Source organism: Syzygium oleosum, unplaced genomic scaffold, assembly GCF_021117445.2.
Source record: "Syzygium oleosum isolate NSW1041296 unplaced genomic scaffold, Sole_v2.1 Sole_v2.01, whole genome shotgun sequence".
NCBI lineage: Eukaryota > Viridiplantae > Streptophyta > Magnoliopsida > Myrtales > Myrtaceae > Syzygium > Syzygium oleosum.
In genome coordinates this window covers 3,732,436-3,752,592 of record NW_026607485.1, presented here as the reverse complement: position 1 = coordinate 3,752,592, position 20,157 = coordinate 3,732,436, and the positions used below count along the sequence as shown (strand labels likewise).

The 20,157-nt window shown below is 39.5% G+C and overlaps 1 long non-coding RNA gene and 1 pseudogene across 1 annotated transcript in view; both read right to left on the bottom strand.

The window, feature by feature from the left end:
* LOC130134991 (uncharacterized) overlaps nt 1-9,992 on the bottom strand; it is a 39,196-nt gene extending 29,204 nt beyond the window's left edge. The window contains exon 1 of the long non-coding RNA XR_008814482.1: nt 9,922-9,992. This is a non-coding gene — a long non-coding RNA (uncharacterized LOC130134991). The remainder of the gene's footprint in view (nt 1-9,921) is intronic.
* Nucleotides 9,993-10,397: 405 nt separating this feature from the next.
* LOC115693032 (disease resistance protein RPV1-like) lies at nt 10,398-19,812 on the bottom strand (annotated as a pseudogene).
* Nucleotides 19,813-20,157: the final 345 nt, after the last annotated feature.

The following is a 20,157-nucleotide window of genomic DNA, read 5'->3' as shown; positions in this document are numbered from 1 at the left end:
CGTAACCCCTAAACAGCCGCCCGTTAGTGAGAGACCCTAAAATTGAAATTGAGCGATTTTGATCGCGAAAGTTAATCCGGACTTAGATGTCGATTTTCGGGGTCGTGTGCGACTATTTTTGCGAGGACGATGTCATTTTTGAGTGGCCAATTATATTTGGGGTCGGTACGGTCGAAAATTGGAAATTCGGCCTGGAATCGGAAAATTACGAAATTGCCCCTAGGCTTATTTTTTAGTATTCCGAATTTTTGAGGGAAATTATTGGAGGATATTTGGATAAGATCAACCCCAATAATTCAGCCAATTGAAAGACCAAAATGCCCTTGGATATTTTGGCTTAAGTGGATGTGGACCAAGTATTGAGGGGCAATTTGGGAATTTGGAAAAATTGATCAAATTTCACTATTTAGTTCAAGACCTCTCTCTCTCTCCTCATTCTCTCTCCCCTCACCTCACGGCAGCCCCTCCCCACCGAGAGTTCTCTCTCCCTTGGCCGAGCCTTGCCGCGCCGCCGCCGTCGCCGTTTCGTCGATCGCCGCACGGACCGCCGTGAGCCGCCGATCAGCCGATTCCCCTTTCCACTCTAGCCGAGTTAGCCTAGAGTTCGGGTAAGTCGCAATCTAACCCTCACCTAGGACATCGGGTATTATCGGACTCGTTTAGACGCGGTTTAGTCGGTTTTAGGAGTTGATTGAGGTAATTATAGGTAGATTAGAGGAGAGCTTGATCTTTCATTGTGTTCTTGGATATCTTTGCGGTTGTTGGATGGTAGTTTGAGCATTGTGGAGTGAATTTTGTGGGTTGAAATTGGGTGGATATCAACTAAGGCTCGGATCTTTGAAATTTGAGGTGAATTTCTGATTCGCGGTTACTGTACCCTCTCGGTTTACTATTTTTTTGGAGATTTTTGGAGGCCGAATCAGGGGTGGTGTCCTTCACAAAAGTTTTTCCTCACATCCTGAAGTATAACATATTTTAGATTTGGAATTTTTGGAGGTCATTTGAGTCGCATGAAAACCCATTTTCAGACCGTGTTGAAAATGCCCGGAATACTGTTCATCCCGACCTTCGTGTCTTGCTGAATTTTTATAAACTTTTCCAGATCTATTTTCAACAAAATTCCCTCACAAAACTTATTGGGGACATTTGTGGCTATAATATATAAAAATTTCAAGGCTTTCCAAGATGATTTGGGTACTGGATGAGATGCATTTTTATGGTCAGGCGGCCTGACCTGACGGGTTGATTTTCATCTGACTTCAAGTGACAAAAAGAGGTGTTTACAGTTGGAACTGGGTTTTGAGTTCTTCACGGAAAATGTTTATCAAGATGTTTTACGCAACATATCCAAATTTCAGAATTTTTGGAGTTCATTTACTATTTATTTAAATGGGATTTTCGGTCACTGTGTAATATTGCCCAATTTTACCCCGATTCTTTGGATGTTCGTTTTTATGAGCGGAATGGTGGGGGTGTCGAGGTTGAATAGTTGCTGCCCTTGTAACGGGAATTGATCCTGAATGTGTGTTTGTATGTGGATGGTGTGTTTGTAAAGTGGTTGTAGTTGTTGGTTGATTTCTGAATGATTGTTGGGCGGAATATTGAGTGGCCGTGTGCCCTGTGTGTATGGCCGTGAGGTGTGTGGTGTGATTGCGAAATGAGCTCACGTGTCAAGCATGTATGATTGTGTGGTGTTTGTGTGGCAAGGATGTGCATTTGCGAAGTGAGTGTGAGGCGTGAGATTGTGTGTGGCCGTGTGTACGTGTGGCCGTGTGATACGTGTGAAATGAGTGGAACGAAGGTACGGGAATGTAGAATTGGTTGGAAAAGTGATGCCCTGAGGCGTGTTCGTTTATGCGGGGTAAGTTCCGTCCTGAGGCGTGTTCGTTTACGCGGGGTAAGTTCCGTCCTGAGGCGTGTTCGTTTACGCGGGACGATGTCGTCCCTGACGAGGTGACGATGCCCGGCCCGACGGGGTGACGATGCCTGATGAGGTCAGAAAACCGTTGGCCTGATGCGTTTTACGCGGGCGCAGTAAAGAAGGAAAGTTGAGAATGTGGGATTCCGTCCTGAGGCGTGTTCGTTTACGCGGGACGATGCCGTCCCTGACGAGGTGACGATGCCCGGCCCGACGGGGTGACGATGCCTGATGAGGTCAGAAGACCATTGGCCTGATGCGTTTTACGCGGGCACAGTAGTGGTGGAAAAGTTGAGAGTGAGCCGGATTTGGCTTGACGCGTGAGGTTTGTGAAAGTCGACGCATGGCGTGATTTAGTATGTGAGTGTGGTTTGCCTCGCGTGATATGGTGCTGGATGAGTATGGATATAAAAGAATTGGCTGTATTATTGTTTGACATGCAGGGATGTGCATGATGGATCCAAGGTAGGATCGCATGTGATTGTTAGTACGATTGTGTGGATCTTGTTTGTGTGTTGCTTGATTCGGTGTCTGGACTTGTCTGGAATACGTGGTAGCCTAGATAAGGGTTAGGTTGTGCACTTATTGAGAAGTGTCTCATGGTTGTATCAACCAAACCATTTCAGATCAACCGCCCAAGCCATGAACCTTCTGCCACCGCTGCTGCAGCGTATTTGGGATTGTTATGCGTACTAATCTTGATGTGGTAGAATTCCTGATCGAGATTGAGGCCGATTTGGAGTCTGTGGATGAGCACAAGCTTGATGAGGAGGATTCAGACGAGAACGATGAGGAGAGCAAGTCTAAGTGGACCCTAGCAGAGGGCGTAGGAGTTAGTCGTCAGAGTTGGTAGTGATCCATTTTTGGTATAGTGCTGACCCAATAGCCTACTGATCCTTTTTGATATCGGTGGTATATAGTTTAGAAATTCAACGTGCATGTAAATTATATTTTGTGATTTTGAATGGTGGATATTGTAAATAATGGAAGGAAGTGTAATATTAAGTTTGGTGGTTTAGTAATTTGCTTCTCCCTAGTTCTCCAATATTATTGTCCGGGATAATATGATTTGTTTCCGCCGCAAATTTACTCTGATGGAAAAATTTGGGTCGGCGTCGTTTTTCTGGGACGTCGCACTAATTCGACCGATGAGGGATGTCGCGAGGTTGATGGGGTTCGGGACGTGACAATTTGATTAATGGTTAACGACAGCAGGCTACCATTTGCATTCACAAAATGGTAACTCATATCAATTAACCCCTAAAGTCGGGTCCTAAGTGACCATAATGGGTTACCCGCCGAACATGCACTGGGCCTAACATACATCTAATAAACATATGCATAGCAATGAGTAAAGCATGCATTCAGGCCCATCGGCCTTGTTTCTTAACCAATCAAGCAATGAGAAGTGGGCCTCATAAGAGGATCACTTAATCAATCTTTAGTTACTAAATTTGGACCTATTCTATTTGAGTATGATTAATCAACCTAATGATGTCAAAATGAAGTGATTCAGGTGTCATTAGAAAGCTTATGTCATGAGAATAAAAAGTCAAGATGACCACTTTTTCTAGTTCCACACCCATTTTCACGAAAAATACAATTCTACCCTCTGTGATGGTCTGGACTCGGTTTGAGTTTGAATTCATGAAAAATTGCGGGAAAATTAGTGGTTGTTATCAAAATCCCCCCAAAATTTTTAGACAGTTAGATTCTCCGTACGTGACAGTTTTCATGTTTTGAGTTTTTCTGAAAAGGCCTCCAAATTTTTATAAAATTCGGTTTTCACCAAGGACTCGTTTGCAAATCAAGTTTAAGCCCGAGAGGACCTTATCTGAGACTTTTAGCAAATTGACCCAATAAAAATTGCTATTAGGCCCTCACAATTTCCATTTTACATAATAAGACCCTAATGAACAACTTTGTAGTTTTGAGGTTTTGCAAAAGAGGACTCAAAGTTTATCAAATTCGGAGAAAAATATTTTGGATTTCAAAGAAAGAAAACTCAGATCTGAACATGGATACTAACTAAAACATAAAAATTAGTTTGAAAATCCAAATGAACTCCAATTTTGATAAAATTTGTGTCAATGGAAAGATCTCGATCTCACTATGAACTTTCATGAAGAATATGTTTTCAGATTTTGAATACATGAATTTATAAAAATTGAAGAACACATGAAGGTCATTCAAAAACTCATCTGTCACCAGAACTATGCCTAGATGACGTTGCTAATCATCCTAATCTAAAATGCTTGGAATTATATGAAATTTTTACAGTGAATGGATCTGAATGTGTTCGACAACTTTCATGAAGGAAGTTTTCTCAAATAACGAACTTAGAAAATCAGAAAAATCATCAAACCGAGCAAGGTCATTCAGTATCACAGAAGAACAGAATACAATATTCTCATTCCAGCTACTGATCTTGACTTTCGAAGGAGTTTTGACCTAGCAAACGACATCCGTTTAAGGCGTGCAGCATATCAAGTCGAAGCTCAAGACGTATTCTACGATTCTCTAGTTGATCACTTCTTCAGATTTCGACATTTACGAGATGAAATCAACATTTTAAGCATGCAGACCTCTGTGCACGATTTCACAGGATAAGATCTAAGTATACTTACCTTGTTCAATGATGTTGCTGAGCTCAAATGAGCTATTTTGGCCACCAATGATCTCCGGAATGGCACCAAATATAGCTCCCGATATCTACGTCACAAGGTAAGAAATTCAACATGAAATTGCGATCCAAAGAATAAGAAGTAAAATCAAGCTTAAGGTGGAACTCTAATGGCTTTTCCGATGGAAATCGGCCACCACAGCTTCGAGATGAAGTTGAGGATGCTGATTGCAAGCCTCAGATCGCCTAGGAAGAACGCTGGGATGCCGGAATCACCACGGAAGCCGACTAGATCAATCACCGGCTTGGTTGCCAGTGATGTAACCGAGAGGAAGATAGAGCTGATCGGAGATACTCCGGCAACCAGCAGCTGTGGCCAGCCTTGCCACTGGCTCTAGGATGTCTGGACGGCTGCCGAAGTGGTGACGGTGTGCCAGAAATCGACCGGCAAGTGGTCGGCGTGAGCAAGGAAAGCTCATGGCCAAAAGAGGAAAGGGAGAGAACATGAGTTAGAGAGAGAGGGAGAGAGATGAGAGAGAAATCAGATCTGGAAAAAATGAGTGTCCCCCTCAAATTTTGGAGGGAAAAAGTTTATATATCCCCCAACTTTGAATGCTAGCCCTTAAATCAATCTAATGGCCTAAAATGCATCCTTAGTTATTAAGAATATTCCTTAAGGGCTAAAGATAGGTGACATGACATTATGGATGGCCATGATTAATTCTAAATTAATGGCCATGATTAATTTGTTTACTCCTTAAGTAATTTGCTTAATCCTTAAGGAAGGGCATTTTAGTAATTTCACTTAGGGGCATTTTTGTAATTTTCATTTAAGGGCATTTTTGTCATTTTGGGCTTGAGGGGATGTGGCCGGCTTTGGCTAGTCGGAATGAACCGCCGACTGCTGGATTTTCGATGGGAAAATGGCCGGTTCGATCGGACCGGTTCAATTTGGGTCAAACCGGGTTGAACCGGTTCAATTCTCAGCCTAATTTGTTTTAATTTTGTGCAATTTAATCCCTATCATGATTGATTGACCTAATTAATATTGAATTCGATTAAATTGGATTGAACCAATTTGAAATTCACGCACAAATTGATCCAATTTAACTTGTTTAGCCTAATTGTTCTTTGATTTGAGTTAAATTGCATAGCCAAGCTAAACTAACGAATTTAATTGAAGTCCAACTAGCCAAATTAAGCCTCAATTCATCAAATTGGATGTTAGTCTAGAATGGGTCAAGTTGAATTGCACTAATTGGATCAATTACTCTTAGATTTCTCAATCATTGGATCGCTAAACTGATCAAATTGGCTCAAATTCATGTGAATCTTCCAAAATTGATTTCGAATTTGGATTTCATATAAGAAATTAAGCTCATTCGTGTCTTAATTGCGCAAATCATACAGAATTGATCAAAATCACTGATTATGGCCTAAATTAGGGGGTTTTTGCGCTTGGCTTGGAATTACAAAATTGGTTCCAAGATTGAATGTAATACAACCTCTAGATCAAATGTCATGAAGGAAACTAACCTAAAAAATGACTAGAAATGAAGTAATTTCATTTTTGACCGATTTGAACCAAATTCCGCAAATTGGGGAAAATTTGATTTTAAACTGATTTTTGTAGAATTTCAAATGCTAAAGTCAAATTGAATGTAAAATAAGATGATTTTGAGATTTTTGTATTTTCTAATTTTTTTTGTCAAAAATCTTTAGTTGACTTTTCACTAAGAGTTTGATTTTGTGATCAAATCTTTGAATTTTTCTAAAATTTCCACTTTTAAAGTGAAATTAAACTCAAAAGAAATCTTTTTGTATGAAAAGCCCCAATTTGACTGGGGTTGACTTTTGGTTAAAGGGTTGACCAAAAAGTCAACTTAAAAGTCAATCGTATGACTTTTCAGGTTTTCGCATGAAATGCATGGTAAATCTTTTACAGAATTTAAGCCAAGAGACGGAATTAAAAAACAACACTTTTTGTTCAAAAAACGGGTTCCGTTGCGATCGGAAACCTTAATCTCGAGTTTTCTATTTTTTAATGATGCGTCAACTAAAAATTAGGTGTCAACAGTTATCAACATTGTTGTATGAAGAAAAAATTGGACAGTCCACGTCTTTCTCTTCGTCAATCTTTTTCTTACCTGGGTCGTCGTCTCTCTCTGAGAGTGGGGGCGATGTTAGCGGTTGACCATATATAGGGGCAATGTGTGCATCTATATGTGCATGGGCCACTTCTCATTGAGGTCTGAGTAACCATGGGCCTATATATGTGCATCTATTCCTTAGGAAGTGGTCACTATACCTTTGACACTAGAAGTGGGTAATTGGGGATGTTATTTTCTTTAACTCAGGAATGCAATGTATGTGATTTTTTTTTTTTGGGTCAACAATGTATGTGAAGTTCGCTTGCTGCAGGATTCTCTTTATTTAGATTTTTGGACAGATAATTGTGGAATGCAAAGTTTCCTAATTTTTATTGCTCGTTTCTTAAGTATATAAATGACTTGAATTAGGAATGGCAATTGGATGAAGCACGTCGAGAAAAATGTCTCGGTTGCATTCTTGTACCTTGCGAGTGGTACAACATTGATCGCTAGAAGGTGGACTACATGAATTATTTGAAATTAGGGATCCCTTTCGGGAGAAGTGTTTACCTTTTCATTTTTCATAATGAAACTTGCAGAGGCAAGAACTATAATGAGTTATCATGTTCATGGGCCTACTTATTTGGACAGATTTAAACTTTCAGCGGGGTTACACTGCTAGCTTAATTGTTCTTTTCTTTAACTTAAAGTCTGACACTGATTTGCTTTGCCTTTGCCGAGCTGCAATTTTTGCCTACTAGTGATATGAACGTTTAGTACATTTCTCACTTTTAACTAATTCAATGCAGGGATTTCTGGAATTGTTGTATGTGTGGGCGGACGTAGGACCCACCCCGGGGTCTGGGGTCGGGGTGTCGTTTTCATGTAAAGACGAGGCAGTCTATTACATGAAACAAACTGTCTTTGCTGTTGAATGATTGTGTGGGATGACAAGTCTTAAGGGTAATTTCCTGTTGCTTCAAGTTGCTTGGACCCATGCTGATGTCAAACGCCTTGAGTATGATCCTATTAATCTAGATGTGGCACAAATTGAATATTGAAAGGTCACCCAAAATATGAAAGGTTTTGAGTAAGCCCAAAAATATAGTGCTTCCAATATTGTTGATTAATATTAATTAATTGATAACCTGTTGATATGATTAAATTGTGATTCTTTTCAATTTGTGGAAGTTCCTGAAAACTACCAAGCATGTTGTTTTGAAAATAGGCTTAGACTACTTCAACTCTCCTTGTGGCCAAACTAATTTGTGACGAGTCATGATTCTTTGCACTCTTGAAGACGCGTGCATAGTTTTATTATTGATTGACCAAATGTATTGCAGCATGAGTTTGTGGTACTTTAGACAAACTTGTGTCCCCAAACTCTTGTGGATTTCGGAAGCATTGCCCATCAATCTTCCTTATCTACAATTGAAAAACCTTCATAGTAACCTGCTTCTGCATGCATTTTTCAGATATGTTTTGGGTGTGCATTTTTAGTGGTGAAACTTTTAGAGAAGCTGAAAGTGGTGAAGGAATTGACGTGAATTGGCATGTCAACATCTTAATGACTCGAATCTTATGTTTTCTGTTGTATATTAACTAACTTCTGTTCAATCTCTATCGGAGGCCGGGCAGATTTTGCTCGGCTGAGTGTGTAAATCCTATGAATTGATATTGATAGTTTGGTAAAACAAATTGCATCAAAGTGGAGCGCATTCTGACATTTTCATGGTGCACACTCCAATACAAATGTTACGTAACTTCTATCCACGAGATGTATAAACTTCCATAGTAACCGAACCTTCTGTTTGTTTCATTAGTAACCGAACCTTCCAAGGAAACGTGAAAAATAATCAATTCGGGTGATTGCTACGGTGGAAAAATGATGACATCCTCTGTTGGCAGACCATCTTTTCCCAGCACATCTTGCCACGAATGAACTTCCTACGTTTTAGTGAAAATGGGATAACAAAAGAAGTTACGAATATGATAGGACTGACAAAAGTGATATTGACTTGCTTTTGCTCACATACCACAAGTGAATATATTTCTTAGAACAACAAGTGAAGATCTAAATCAAAAGTCAATTGCTTCTAAATAGCAATGGACTGCTAAATTTAGTGTCTATCATGTAAATTCAAAGTGTAAATATAACGCGAGAAACGTGTTAAATATAATATTCACCGATCTTAAATTAGCCACTAAGATCGACATTAAGCAAATAGTACTTGCATATGTTATAAGAGGTAGAAATAATGCTGTTGATATTTCCTTCTCTCTCCTCAATTGCGAAAAAAAAGAAGAAGAGATTTTTAAATTTTAGCATTTAAAAGAATTTGGACAATTATTGGGATCCAAACTGAAAATACAGTTCTACATATGCGAAAAAAAATTGTGTGTACCTTTCTAGATGGTGAAAGCATTGTTGGAAGCACTACGTGAGCTTTCATAATGTTAAAATATGTCTCGAATTTAGGACCCAAAGCGAAAATATGAATTTCAGAATTTTGAATTGAAATAAAGAAAAAAATCCAAGACCAAGTTTCAAAAATTAGCTTTTCGAATATGCATCGGAGTCGTTGGGCTGAATTGGAAAGACCACCTGGGACTTTGAGATAGATATTGACTCGTTCAACAATCGGCTAAGAACAAAAGAGAGAAGGTAAACAATCTTCTTTGTTGCTGAGTGGAAAGAAGAAATAATAATAATAGAAAAAAAGGAAAGTCAGACGTGGAGAATATTCGGTCAACTTGAATTGGATTGTGCTCTGACCGAATTGGACTTCTTCAGGTATACACACACACACACTCCAAAGGCTTGGTTGAGAAAAGAAAAGATATAAACAGAAGCCGCCGTTCTGTGTGCGGAGAGTGGGCTCTTCGGGTCTTTCACATTCGGTGAAAGTACTGTTCGTGGAATTACAACATTAGCTAGTGCCGAAGTCGATTAAATTCCCGTGGTAAAAATTTATGTTAATTCTTTTATGAGATTGAGAAATTATTTCGTAAAGAATTATTGGGCTAAACACCGCGAGAATTATTGGGTGTAATTGAGGCTTGAAAAATATCGAAAGTGTTTGAGTAACTCGAAGTTATAATCTCCATTGTATCGCTTGATCTACAATGGAATTCGTTGCTACTCTCCCCGTGAACGTAAGTCATTACGATGAAATCACGTAAATCTAATGTCCGATTTATTTTTTTATTCTGTTTATTTTATTATTTAATCGCTTGGCTTCCACGATATATAATAACGATAAAAACATGTGAAACAATTTAAGATAAACTACAAAACGAAAAATATCACCAAATATGTGTGGATCGCAAATTGAAGGAAGGACAACACTCCGAATTATGAAGATCACTCAAAACCAACAAGCCAATAAACATGAAAGCGAACTCCTAAAAATCATCTCCAGAATGGGCGCACGAGATCACCACTGCGGACATCACCACTGCGCACGAGATCTCCAGAATGGTTCTTCAGGAAGATCTACCTCAACGAGCAGAACCTCCTTGCGCACTACGTCTATTGCAACGAGCCCAACGTCACCTCCTACGGCCCCGAGCATGCGCCGTGCATGTCCTTCCGCGCTGCGCTCAGCCACATCAACAGATGCGAGCAGCACAGCAGCAGGGGGACAACGATGATTACGTTCCTGAGGACGGTCTCACCGGCACGCTTCGAGAACAGGATGTGGGACATGGGCGGGGCGTGCACACGGACGAGCCCCTAGCGCGAGGGTGAGATCGACCTGGGGGGCTACGAGTGGGGGTTCAAGAACGTGCAGATGGAGGAGATGGAGAAGGCCAGAGGGATCGGGACGAAGGGGGGGGAAGAGGTTCTAGGCGCTGGACGTGACGAGGGCGATGCTGATGAGGCCCGACGATCCTTCTTTTCTTCCCTCTTTCTTCCCGGACTTTGCTTGGACCCGCTGACTCTGCCATGAAACGAATGTACTAAATTTGGGCAGTCGCGAATACTTACAAAGCACTCGTCTGGTACTTTCCAATTGAGTATATTAGAGAAACTTCTCAATGACCTGCAACCCATAAATTCCAAATCTTTGAGAGCCGTTAGTTCATCCAGGCCCTTAACTGCCAGAAGCTCATCGCATCCTCCAATTGACAAGGACCGCAGCTTTTTCAAATCCGATAGATCATCCAGACTTTCAATCTTAGGACAATAGTTTATTTCCAATTGTTCCAACGACTCCAACGAACCTAGACCGTGGATCGCAGTTAAATTTGGGCCATCAATCAGTGTCAACGGCTTCAATCTCTTCAACCTCGAAAGACTGGCAAATCCCTCAAGGAATTTTGACCCTTCCACTTGAAATTCAATCAGCCACTCAAGCCCATCGAGTTGAACTTCTGTCCACCAACATTCATAAATGCGCAAACGTATTAAGTTTCTCAAGTTGCAACAAAACAACAAACTGCTTATTGATACATGATATTCGAGTGACACTGTTGATAGAGACGGTGGAAGGAACGTGAGGGATTGTTGGTATTGACCATCTTGGAAGAACAAAGGACAACAATTCTCATCATTACCACCATAACTCAAATCCATCAATTTAGTTAGGTTGGAGAGATCCGGGAGCCACCGCAGCGAATTTGATCCAAAGCTCAGGCTTATCAAACTTGTGGGAAGCTTAAACAATACTTCAAGTTCGCTGCAACGCCATAAACTCGATTTCTCTAGGAGAGGAAGTAATTTGATCATCACTGGAACATTTCTAATAGAGGTTACTTGCAAGTGAAGGACTCTCAAAAGTGATAACTTCCAAATGTCCTCGGGAATTTCCCATTTGAGAAGATAGCAGTCCCTGCAATGTAGCTCTTCCAAGTCTTTTCGCATGACAATACTCCTCGGTAGCTCCCTTATCCAAGAACTTGAAATGTTCACAACTTTTAATCTACTTAGGTCTATGATAGATTCAGGCAACCGAAGACATCGTGCTCATGAGACATCCGACTCAAGTAGTGATTCCAAGTTCTCAATCGAGACGGGGAGTTTCCTTATTTTAATACATGATAGAAAGAGAGACTTCCCGTAGGTTCCCAATAGAGTTCGGAAGTTCATCGATTTTTGTAGATTGCAGTTTAAGTACTGACAAGCGCTTTTGGTTACTAATGGAGTCGGGTAATCTTGTGATTACCGTGTATGAGAGATCCAACTCAACCAGTGATGCCACTCTCGCAAATGATTCAGGTAGCTTGCTCAACTTTTTGCAATTACCTAAATACAAGTACTTGAGCTTCTCTAACCGTCCGATTCCTTCGGGCAACTCTTTAAGACTTGTACACCCATCCACATTGAAGTAAATCAGGCATTTAAGCTTTTCCAGGGAACCATCAACCTCAATCAGTCTTTTGCAACTTTTAAGGATCAATCTCTCTAACCTCAAATAATCAAAGAACTTTGGAGTCCTGGTCATGTTGTTACAGTTTGTGAGATCCATAACTTTAAGCTTCTTAGCAACCTGTTACAATAACTGAAAGATAGTAAAGGGAAAATTCCATGTGAATTTAGAGCCAGTAAATGATTGTGTTGGAATTGAGTTGTAATTGGGTGGGCTCATTTAGCCCATTTAACCCATACAAACCCATTCATTTAAGTACTTACACCTATCAAATCTGACCCACTGTATTTACAAGGGTTTTTTTTTTGTCAGAATTTTTATAAGGGTTATTACCTATATAATTGCGTGTAGTCAATTGCAGTTTAAAAAGAAAAAGAAAAAGCTCTACATGAGAAAATTCAATTGAGATGGATTCAAGCAAATAGCAATGGATCGTACCTTGATTTGACTCCATCCAGCCCGGTACTTCATGATGGAACTATAAGACAAGTTAAGAACTACAAGATTGGTTGGATGGAAATAGATGGCCAAGAGCTCTTGAGGACACCTTAGCCAAGACATGTATCTTGACCTTGACAGCTGATTCTCAAAGTCCCCATCTAACTGTCCCCAACGTAATTTGAGGAACCTTACGTTTGGAAGCCTTGAAAACTCTTCGCTCGTATAAATTTCTGGTTCGTTTCCATGTAAGCAGACTACTTTAATAGCCTCCTTTCTCTACCATGCAACGTTAAAGTAGTACTAGAGTAGATGCAAAATGTCTTCTCTCTCTCTCTCTCTCTCTCTCTCTTAAAAAAAAGTTAAGGGCTCCTAATTAATGAGCAAGAGAAAAGTATATAATTCAACAGTCACCTCTTCTGTTCTTATGATACTAACGGATGTCTCAGGAACCCAGAACCTGCTCTGCTTTCTTGGATCCATCGGCCTCATATCTTCACAAACTATTTTCCTCCCAAGATTTCTCAGCTGGTCATGCATCCAGAATTTGTTGTCATCTGTTATCTTTATCAACAAAATGCAAACAAGGACTTGAGTCGAATAATCTGGCAAAAACCTACAATCTTTCCACATGTAGAATGCATTCGTTTTGTCTTCGTCCATAAAGAGACATGCGATGTCGAGAAAGATCTGTTTTTGCTAAGGACTGCGGGCATTGTAGCTGATCTTCAATTTGTCCTAGACCTTCTCATGAGGTATTTCCCTTAGATTGTCAAGTACATCTGTCCATAAGGCTTTGTTTTGGTGACCAAGTAATGAACCTATGACTTCAAGAGCCAAGGAAAGTCCTCCGGTTGTCGAAACTACTTCTCTCGAACGATCAACATAATCGTTTGGAGGACAATTTCATCCAAAAGCATGTCTACTAAAAAGCTCAAGCAATTGAACGGAATCCAACGGCTTCACTTCGCACTCCAAAATTTGGTTAGCATGTACGATACTTTTGTTCCTGGTTGTAATAATAATTTTGCTTCCTAGGCCGAATGAAACATGCTTGATGGCTAGTTTCTCGAGTTGTTCCTCATCATCCACATCGTTGAGAACAATGAAGACTTTCCTGTTAGAAAGTCGCTACACAATAACCTTGATCTCATCGTCAGCATCGTTGATTCCATCGGGAAAGCCCGCACCAAACATGTTAGACAATAGTTTTTTCTATAAAGTTACGAGGCCAAAGCTGAGCAATGATTCCCGGACATTTCCCAGGAAGCAGCAATGACTGAAGAGGGAATTTAATTTGTTGAACACGACCTTAGCTAGAGTCGTTTTACCGATTCCACCCATTCCATGGATTAGCACAAAGCGTGCGCCCCTAGAGTCCACGTCCAACAACATCACAATGGCTTCCACTCGATCATCCATTCTGTCTAAATGCTTGGCGACGTATTTATCTTTTATCTTCAACTTCATCAAAATCTCCCGTGTCACCGATTTAATGAATTTCCAGTACCTGCCACATTCGTTCGAAATTGTAAAAGTTAACCTCAGGACACTCAGCAAGTGGTTGCAATACCGTTACTTAATCGACTAGTGCACTCGAAAGGAAGAGACATTTTAGGTGCTTTTGGAACGCTACATCCCTATTATTTAGACAAATAATCATATACTGAATATTATGAGGTTTTTTCATGCACTAGCTTCCGAGACTGGCAATTCCCACGAGGATTCACATGGATGGATGAAAAACTTGCTCCGATAGCCTGTAAAAATCTCTCGAAAGGGCGAGAGGAGAGAAACTGACTTTTAAGGAGGTGATCCACAATTTAGGAACACAAAGATATATAGAATTAGATCTATCGACGAAAGAATCAGGGGAAAAATACAAAAATACGAAAGAAATTTGCTCTACCCCCTGCTCTTAGCTAAACGTACCAAAAACAAAAAGAAATAGAATTTTGAGAATATGCAATGTTGGTGCGATTCAAATGTTATGGTCTTCAAATGTGCAAAACATTTTTCTTTTAACCAATTTGTCTTAACCTTAATGCCAGCGAAAATCCCTCATTGACCTCACCAACAATTTGCATCATCTAATTCAATCGGTAGAAGATCAATGGGTTTGAATAGTACCGACGATTTGCATTACCTAGTCGAGTCTAGGTCAACTCTAAAATGGAGTAAAAAGCCGTTTGCTCCCGGTGGCCTCGGCTTCTTGTAGACTTGACTTTTGACAAACTCAACAACATGCAACTCGTTCTCAGTGGATATCAAATATTGAGGAAATTACAGTATTAGTACTTGGTGTTCCCAAGATTTCATTTTCGGTACCTGGCTATGCCTTGTTTCTTTGACGGGAATGACACAAATTGGGAATAAGGACACTCCAAATGCTATAATTTTCGTACGGTGCTTATTTAAGTGCAAAACGTTCACTTAAGTGTTATAACTTTCAATTGACCTGAACCACTGCCAGTACTCCCAACTGTCTGCATGTTCCAACCCTCGGACTTTTCGCCTTTGGAAAGGACCAATTCTAGTGCCCCTTTCCCGGCATTAGAAGAATTTATAGATGCACATCATCAGTTCCGACAATTTTTTTTAAAAATGTCCATACAAGTGCCGGAAATCCGACGTGGCATGACACTTGTGATGACCATTTTTAAAAAATTATGTCACTCAAGTAATCGATTGAAAAGTTAAATGGCACTCAAGTGATCGGATAAATAGTTATAGCACTTAATTGAGCGCCGTACATTAGTTATGGCATTTAGGTGATTGAAAAAAAAAGTTATGGCACTCCAGTGAGCACCGTACGAAAGTTGTGGCACATGTGATGATCTTATCCCCACAAATTGAGATTACAATTTTATTTTACTTCCTTAACTCTAGGATTTTTTTAAGATACTGCTTTCAAACTTAGGTAGTATTTTTGAAATAGTTTTATGATTAGCTTTCTTTTACTTGAATAGTAAATTTTCCCGTTTTATTAGCTAATTTACTTCCTAGATTATTATGCTTTCAAACTTCGTTCTCAATGGATACCAAATGTTGAGTGCTCGTTCAAGTGGTTGGTTCTTCCCCTTATTCCATCTATAATGAAATTGTTTTTTCCACGATTTCTGAATTTAATTGGAGAATAGAGATCGCCTCTCTATTTTAAAACATTAGTTAACAACCGACAACATTCATCCTAGCGATAGTCTAATTGCTGCCCTGAAAACTTTTATTCCATGTATGGCACTTTTCATATTGTCCAAACCTGAACTTTTGCAGGTAAATAGGACAATTCGGTCGTTTTGGACAGGACTCAGCCCGGCCCACATTGGCTTAATCAAGCCCAATTCGGTACAGCCCATTACTTTTCAACCCAGTTCTATAAGCCCATGAATTGATCAGGCCCTCTTCCTCTCTCTGGATGTTTCCTTCTGTTAGAATCTCTCTCCCGCTACAATTTCTCTTGGGATGTTCATCTTCGTCATCGTTAGTCGTAACTTTAAGCTGACTTCAGTCACCATCGAACGTCTCTCTCAGTGACTTCACCTTCGCTCGACTTCCTCACCATCGAGGTAACGTCGCCACAAGATACTCGGAATCCTCTTACCTTTCCACCACCGATCAACTCCCATTCACCTCCAGCATCATTCGATTGATCGTTCATCGCCCGCCACCACAGGCTCGGCCATAACAGAACAGAGCGGAAAAAAGTTTTTTTTTTTTTTTTGGTTAAAACAGAGCGGAAAAAGTTCATGCACGCATAACTCAAGATTCTGTCTCGAGAATCGAATTCGTGGACTTCTTCATCTTCCTTCCCTTCCGTGGTCCTGAATTTGCTAGCAACCGTTGCCGTTGCCAGTTCCACCGTGGCGGCAATTCCTGTTGATAATTTGTTTGTAAAACAAATGAAGAGGTGCTGTGTCCCATATCAAAAAGATATAAATGAGTGGCGGTTATTATTTTTTATTTTATTTTAATTTCTAATTTACAGTTAAAAAAAGAATAGTTATATCCTTTTGAAACCGTATGTTTGTTCACAAAAGGATTTCGCCATTTATTATCAACGTTTCTGGTTCAATAACTATTTCTCTCAATTTTTCCTCTCTTTCTAAAAAATTACAACCTTTACTCTCCGATTGTTTCCCTTTTGAGAGTTGTTGGAGAAATACCAGAATTGCTATCTGGTATTCTCATTTGAGACTTTGTGGTATCCGGGATAATTTTTTTAAGTAACTATTAGTAACGTTGTGGGAAAATAATTTGTTAAAGACAGTGTATTCACGTCTCAAAGTCTGATTCCACCTTCACCATTGATTTTTTCCCAACAATTTTAAGGAACTATTTTGGCAACAATAAAGTTAGGATCAATCAAAGTTATGAATCAAGACATGGTGAAACTGGACCGTTTTGATGGCAACAATTTTGTTCATTGGAGAGACAAGATGATGTTTCTTCTCACTGCCTTGAAGATTTCTTACATTATGGATCCCAATATGATGCCTATAGAGGATCTGAAGCCCATCATTGAAGGAGAACAACCAAGTGCAGAAGCCATTAAAAGGGTCAACAAGGAGAAGAAAATGTGAAGAAGATAAATTGCTTTGTCGTGGGCATATTTTGAACACACTATTTGATTGTTTATATGATTTATTCACCGAGATGAAATTTTCCATATGCATATGGAATGCAGTCAAATTCAAGTACAAGGCAGAGAAGCAAGGTACCAATAAATATTTGATTCCAAATATTATGATTTTAAGTTTGTTGATACTAAACCCTTGTTGGAACAAGTCCATGAATTGCAAATGCTTGTGAACAAACTTCGTGCCCTCACGATTAACATTCCAGAATCCTTTCAAGTTGGAGCAATTATTGCAAAATTGCCTCCAAGTTGAAAAGATTATGGAGGAAGGATGCTACACAAGTCAGAGGACATCACTTTGGACCAAATTTAGAAACATCATTGAATTGATGAAGAGTCATGTTAAAGTGATGATTTTTGGTTTATATGGGACCAAGGTGAATGTTGTGGAGGGTAATGGATTTCAATCCAAAAACCACTAGAACTTGAAACGTAAGAGAGAGCAGAAATTTAAGAAGACACAAAAGAAGAAAAAGGGTGGTTGTTTTGTTAGGAACACTATGCAAAAGAATGCAGGCACCATAAGAACACATCCAAGGACAAGAACACACATCAATGGTGAAGGCAGATGTTAATATGGTTAAAGAGAATTTTGTGGCCATGGTTTCAACCATGTTTTCAAAATTGAATATTGATGATTTTGTGGCCATGATTTTTGAAATCAATATAACTTCTGTTGAATCTAGTTGGTGGTTAGATTCTGGTGCAACAGGCCATATGTGCAAAGACCAATCAATGTTCAAGCATTTTGAAGAGACCATTGATGAGAATGTTCAAGAGGTCTAGATGGGAAATAACTCACTTGCAATGGTTGTTGTCATAGGCACAGTGGAGATAGATTTTACTTATGGAAAGAAGGTTACCTTCTTAATGTGTTGTGGGTATTTGTACCCACAATTAGGAAGAACTTAGTTTCTCTCGATTTATTTTGTAAAAAAAAATTTCGGGTTTTGTTTGAATCTAACAAGGTTATCCTATCAAAATATGGGCTGTTTGTTGGAAAGGGTAATGCTAGTAACGACATGTGTCAACTAAATATTAATAAGGAGACCGCATCTTCTACTTATATTGCCGAGTCTTCTTTTTTATGGCACAGTAGATTAGCACATTTAAATTTTCGCTATTTAAAGAATATGAAAAAATTAGACTTGATAAACTTTAACTGTAAATTTGGTAAATGTGAAATCTGCGCAAAGTCCAAATTAACAAAGAAACATTTCCTAGTGTTAAAATAAATTCAAATATATTGGATTTGGTGTATAGTGACATATGTCAATTTAATGGCATGTTAACTCGTAATGGTAGAAGGCGTTTCATTACTTTTATGGATGATTGCAGTAATTATTTATATGTTTATATCCTAAGATAAAAAGATGAAGCAATTACCACATTTAAGAAATATAAGCGTGAAGTAGAAAATTAATTAAAAAAGAAAATTAAAATTCTACGTTCAGATAGAGGTGGGAAATATTTCGTAAATGGCTTTTCATCTTTTTGTGAAGAACATGAATGGTATTATTCATCAAGTTTCAGTATCATATACTCTACAACAATATGGATTGGCTGAAAGGAAAAATAGATCTATGGGAGAAATGGTTAATTGTATACCTTCGAATTCAAAGCTACCTTAATATTTAGGGAGAGGCATTGCTAACTACATGTTACAATCATAATAGGATACCATCCAAGAAAAATAACATCAACCGTTATGAATTGTGGAAAGGTAGAGTACCAGATTTGTCACACCTTAAAGTGTGGGAGTGTTTGGCATATTATAGAGTACCAAACCCTAAGATAAAAAAACTTGGTCTTGGATATGTTGAAAACAGTAATCCATAAAGGCTTCTTGATTTAGAATTAAGAGATGTTGAATTCTGTGACAATAAATGTTATATGGGTCTTGAAATTATTGAAAATAATGTTAAAATAAAAGATATAAATAATTCAAAACCTAAAGAAATGCAAGTAGATTAATATGATAAAGAAACAAATGATTCTAAAGGCATGATTGAATCTTGGAGAAGCACTAGAGCAAGGAAATTGAAAGATTTAGATCCAGATTTTATTACTCATGCTTTCCTTGTTGAAGGAGATAGAGATAATAGCATATTAAATAAATATCTTTTCGTATTAAATTTAGAAATGATCCTAAAAGTTTTAGTGATGCTATGTGTCACGCCTCGAACCCTATGACACGCGACATCCCTACCGCGGTCGATTCAGTGCGACGTCCTAGGACGCGTCGCCGACCCAAAACCCAAAACAGAGAATAACACATATGCGGAAGCAACTAAACACCCGTACATGATGAAACATGACCACGGATAGCAACAAACATCATAAGTACAAACTTACATTAATACAAGGGGATTTACAATATCCATTACAGAGATATACACAAACCAAAACGGGTTAGTAAGCCACTAACATAAAAAAGGGGTACGTGGCTCGGGCGGTCAGTGCTACACCTAAGAAGGGCTTCTGTCAAAAAGTGTCGGCCCTACCCTAACTATGTTCAAGGCTAAACCCTAGGGTAACCAGTCCGGGTCAGATCCCAAAGACTCGGATGAGTCATCGGACGACTCGGACTCGAAGTCCATAGACTCCGGCTCGGGCTCGACCTCCACTGGTTTCTCCTCGGGATCATCCTCCGATTCTTGCTCCAACTCCATCGGCTCCAGCTCGAGATCAGACTCCCACTCCATCGGCTCCTTTTCCTCAGTGTCGGAATCCATCTCAAAGATGATCGGCCGGGGGTCAGAATCCTCCTCAGAGACGGCATCGGGGTTGACTATCTCCCCATCAGCTGCCTACGGGTCCCATTGACCTAACCCGTCGATTGGGACATCAAAAGTAAGGATGAGCCTGAAACTGTGACTCGCCCACGTCGACCTAAACAATAGTATAATGCCTAACTAGGTACTCAATCATCGAACGCTCTATGCAATACGGGATCCCAAAATGTATCGGTACGCTTGCCATCCTCAAGGCTGGGGGTCTGAAAAGTTGGGTTTTAACAACAGTGAGAATAAATCTCAGCGAGTAGGCCCCCTAAACCTAAACTAGGCTAACATGCACCT